This window comes from Salvelinus sp. IW2-2015, unplaced genomic scaffold, assembly GCF_002910315.2.
Source record: "Salvelinus sp. IW2-2015 unplaced genomic scaffold, ASM291031v2 Un_scaffold3934, whole genome shotgun sequence".
NCBI lineage: Eukaryota > Metazoa > Chordata > Actinopteri > Salmoniformes > Salmonidae > Salvelinus > Salvelinus sp. IW2-2015.
Window position 1 is genome coordinate 7,382 of NW_019945208.1, and position 5,119 is coordinate 12,500.

At 45.2% G+C, this 5,119-nt stretch overlaps 1 long non-coding RNA gene across 1 annotated transcript; it reads right to left on the reverse strand.

Moving 5' to 3' along the window:
* Nucleotides 1-366: 366 nt before the first annotated feature.
* LOC139026125 (uncharacterized) lies at nt 367-1,472 on the reverse strand. Its single transcript, XR_011477842.1, has 3 exons — nt 1,452-1,472; nt 897-927; nt 367-395 (listed from the first exon to the last, which is right to left on the reverse strand). It is a non-coding gene; the product is annotated as an uncharacterized lncRNA (long non-coding RNA).
* Nucleotides 1,473-5,119: the final 3,647 nt, after the last annotated feature.

The window sequence follows — 5,119 nt, forward strand, 5'->3', positions numbered from 1 at the left end:
CTCTCTGTGCTTGTGTTGTTCTACATGGGTGGTTTCTGTCTCTCATGTGCTGCTGCGGTCTACCTGGGTGGTTTCTGTCTTCCCTTGTCTGTTGTTGTCTACCTGTGGGGTTGTCGCTCTCTCTGTGCTGGCTCTACCTGGTGTTGTTTCTGTCTTTGTCGGTTGCTGTCTACCTGGGTGTTTCTGGTCTCCTCTTTGTGTGCTTTCTTGAAATGTCGGTTTCTTATCTGTGGTGTTTCTGTCTCTCTGTGTTGTCTACCTGGGTGTTTCTGTACTCTCTGTGCCTGTGCTGTCATACCTGGGTGGTTTCTGCTCTTCTCTGTACTGTTGTATCTACCTGGGTGTTTCCTGTTCTCTCTGTACTGATCTACCTGGGTGTTTCTGTCTCTCTGTGACTGTACATACCTGTCCGGTGTTTCTGTCTCTCTGTAAGCTCTTATTACCTGTGCGTGCTTTGCTGTGCTCTTCGTGTCACTTCTACGCTGGGTGTTTCTGTCTCTCTGTAGCTGTTGATTCTACCTGGGTGCTTTCTGTCTCTCTTGTGCTGTCTCCTGCGGTGTCTCTTGTCTCTCTGTGCCTGTCTACCTGGGTGTCTTCTAAGCTCTCTCTGTGCTGTCTACCTCGTGGGTGTCTCTGTCTCTCTGTGCCTTGCTCTACCTGGGTAGTTTTCTGGTCTCCTGTGCTGTCTACCTAGGGTGTTTCTGTCTCTCTGTGCTGTCTACCTGGGTTGTTTCTGTTCTCTCCTGTACTGTGCTGTTTCTACTGTTGGTGTTTCTGTCTCTCTGTACTGTCTACCTTGGGTGTTTCTGTCTCTCTGTCTGTCTCCTGGATGTTTTTCTGTCGTCTATTTGCTGTGCTTGTCTACCTGGGTGTTATCTTCTGTCTCTCTTGTTTACTGTGCTGTCTACCTGGGTGTTTCTGTCTCTTCTGTGCTGTACTGCGTCTACCTGCAAGGTGTTTCTGTCTCTCATTGTTAACTGTCGTACTCGGAGCGTGTTTCTGTCTCTCTGTGCTGTGCTGCCTACCTGGGTTGTTCTGCGTCCTCTTTTGTACTGTCTACCTTGGAGGTCCGACATGGTTTCTGTCTCTGTGCTGTCCTACCTGGGTGTTTTGCTGGAGTCTCTCTGGTGCTTGTCTACCTGGGTGTTTCTGTCTCTCAGCTGCTGTGCCTGTCTACCTGGGTGTTCTTGTCTCTCAGTACTGATCTACCTGGGTGTTTCTGTCTCTCTGTGCTGTCTAACCTGGGTGTTTTTGTCTCTCCAGTGCGTGTGCTGTCTACCTGGGGTGTTTCTTGGTCTCTCTGTACTGTCTACACTGCGGTGTTTCTCATTTCTGTGTGTAGTCTACCTGTTGATTTTCGTGTCTCTCTGTATCTGAGCGTTCTACCTTGGGTGTATTCCTGTTCTCTCCAGTGCTGTGCTAGTCTACCTGTGGTGTTTCTGTCTCTCAACTGTACTGTCTACCTGGGTGTTCTGTCTCTCTGTGCGACGTCTACCTGGGGTGTTTCTGTCTCTCTGTGCTGTCTACCTGAGGTGTTTCTGTCTTCTCTGTGCTGTCTACCTGGGATGGTTCTGTCTCTCTGTGCTGTGTGCTACCTGCAGGTGTTTTCTGTCTTTCTGTGCGGTCTACCTGGGTGTTTCTGAGTCTCTGTACTGTCTACCTGGAGTTCTGCTCCTCTACAGTGCTGTCTACCTGAGAGGTGTTTCTGTCTCTCACTAGTGCTGTGCTGTCTTACCTGGGTGTTTCTTGTCTTCTCTGTGCTGTTGCTGTTCTTACCTGGTGTTGCTGTCTCTCTGTGCTGTGCTACCTGGGTGTTATCGTGTCTCTCAGTTCAGATCTACCTGCGGTGTTTCGTCTCTCTGTGCTGTCTATCTTGGGTGTGTTTCTGTCTATCTGTTACTGTCTACCTGGGGTTCCTGTTCATCATTGTATAACTGTCAATACCTTGAGAGGTTGATTTCTGTCTTCCTGTGCATAGTCTTACCCTGTGGTGTTTTCTGTCTCTACTGTGCTGTGCTGTCTACCTGCGTGTTGTTTACTGTCTCTCTTGTGCTTGGCTACAATACCTGGGGTGTTGTCTGTCTCTTGTGCTGTCTACCTGGGGTGTTCTGTCTATCTTGTACTGTCTACCTGGGTGTTTCTGTCTTCTCTATGCTGTCATACCCTATGGTGTGTTTCTGTCTTCTGTGCTGTCATACCCTGGGGTGTTTCTGTCTATCTGTACTGTCTAGCCTGGGGGTTTTCTGTCTCTCTGTGCTGTCATGACCTGCGGTCGTTTTCTGTCTCTCTGTGCTGTGCGGTGTCTACCTGGAGGTGTTTCTGTCTCTCTGGAACACCATTGTCTGGTCGCATTTATTCCCGATCTGATCCATCTGTCATCATATGTCTCCTTCCTTATATTAACTTGACACTGTGAAACACTGCAATAAGGACGCGATAATAGCACCTAGTTTACCACCCCGGTCCCTTGGCTCACATTCCCGGATGCCGCGACACACACACAACACAACTCAGACTTCTCGTGTCACACCACTTTCAGCGTGTTGTCCCTGAGGCCCCAGAGTTCCAGTGCGGCAGTAACCCTGTCTCACTATTCAAATCTATTTAGAAAGGACTATCATAATAGATAAAAAGAGTAACACCATACACCTTCTTTTGGCAAAAACTACCCGAAATAATATCACTATCTTTAAACAGTTTGCACTGCCTTTTGAGGAGGAGAGAGCCTTGTTTCCTTCATAACCATGTATCTACCACCGTCCACTGGCCCGGTCGGGGTTTGTCTAATCCTCATTGAGGTTGAGGGACAGTAGAAGACACACAGAGGCAACGCACACGCACCACCACGTACAGCACACACACTCAAACACAGACGTTCATGTGTGCCCCCCCATCCTGTTGTTCCCTATCCCGTTTCATCCCTCTTTCTATCCCGTTTCATCCCTCTTTCTATCCCGTTTCATCCCTCTTTCTATCCCGTTTCATCCCTCTTTCTATCCCGTTTCATCCCTCTTTCTTCTCCTCCGTCTAGTGTCCTAGATCTGTGTCCAAACTGATTTGAGGCGTACTCTCTTCCACAGACTTACTCTCTGCCAAATGATGATTCTCTGCCGTTTGCTCTGTTGTGCTGCTTTGCTCTTTAGCCCTAGCTAGCTACCACCCTCTCGCACGGCTTTAAACCTCTCTCCTTCTCACGGCGTAACCAACACCAAACGATGCCCTTACCAAGGTTGTCTTCTAAAGTGGATTCTGAGAAGGAAGCAAAAGGAACAAGGAGAGAAAACAGCTCCTTGGAGAAAGAGAGAGATTGAGAGAGAAAATATACAATTACGGCGGTAATGATACCTGAATATCAGCCAAATCACTATGATACATAATTTAGTGTATTTAAATGTAATATAATAATTAGGCCTTTGTTAAAATTCTAATCAATATAAAAGGTTAAAACAGTATTTGCTAATATTTTCACTAATTATCACCCCTTGTCTATAATAACACACCTTGATTGAATGAACAGCTTCCACAGAATATATGAAGGTCAGAGAATTTATCAAAACAAAGGAAAACTAACGACAGTAAAATCTCCCGATTAACAACACCAAAATAAAGAGGGAAAATAAAACCTTTTCTTTCAGGATTTTTTTTCACCTACATTTTTCATTCCCGAAATTGTTGTTCYGAAKRCTTTTTTTGCCACTGACAAACAGTTCAGTCGGTCCATGGTGCTAATGAGCCTTTGAGAGGGCATTCATCTGAACCGCGAAGAAGAATATAAACAAAAGGGGGACAACATAAAGAAAAGAAAGAAAGAAAAGAAAGAGAGGATCAGAAGGACGGAGGTTGGCAAGGATAGTGTGTGAACATTTGGCATCTTCCACAGAGAGCAGCTAAGCTACATGCCAGAAACCAACCGCCACGACCACACCACTAGTATTCCTCTCACTTCTCACCACTAGACATCCCCCAATCCTCCCTGAATTAAGACGACACCACTAGTATTCCTCTCACTTCTCACCACTAGACATCCCCCCAATCCTCCCTCCCCGAATTAAGACTACACTCATCACGAGTCTTCATTCTTTCATCCACAAATAAAAATATGATTTTTTTTCTTTCGTTTTCTCTCTTTTCGTTCAGTAAAAACTGGAGGCCGACCGTTATGGWTTTTTTCCGGMTCCGACACCGATTCAGATTTTTTGGTGGACAATACTTACCAATACTGATATATCTGTCAATATACTGTTTTATTGAAAGGAAATGTAAAAGTTCTCATTAATTGCCATCCAAAACAGCAATTATCAAAGAAATATGCTTCAAATGTTGATTTGTAACATTGTGACAATAATGACACATCKTGAGAATGCCGGCGAGTCTTCAGATGAGCCTTAGATTCCCTTTTCTTAATCCTACTTATTGAATAGCAGTTATTGTGAAATTATTGGCTGATATCGATATATAGCGTCAAAAGGCCCTTAACAGCTGATAATACTGGTGAAACAATATATATATCGGTCGGGCTCTAAAACCAGAATATGTTCTATTGTTTTTCTGATTTGCAACAAAAGAAATGTGTGATAATATCCACTGTGGATCTGATTGTATTGTGTAGCATCACCATAGAAAACCTAATGTTATAGTAYCTAGCAGTGTTAGCCAAGCTGTGTGAGTAGCTAGCTAAGCGGCAGTATTGGGGAACAGGGGGACTGCCAAAGATGAACCCGCTGAATAGGCCATGTTCCCTGGCTTAACACCCTCAACATGCTCTCTGGCTGGGACTGAGCCTGGACTGGCCTGGAGCTCTGCTCTCCACTCTCCACTCAGTTAGTATCCCTCCATTCCCTCCTTCTGTCTCAGAGGTCGAGGGAACCCTTCTGTGCGGGTATATGGTTTTGMGGACTGGACACATTTCATGCTTGACTCTGGTACAAAAGCCTGAAAAGAGACCAGGCACTGAGAAGACGCATTATTAATACAGACCATAACGATACCACCCTCTCACTCTGTTTGTTTACTCTCTTTCTTTCGATTACCTCTCCATTTTCTCTTTCTCATTCTTTTACTTCTCTCTTTCTCATTGTTTCTCACTATTTCATTCTCTCAATTAGAACTACCTCTTTTT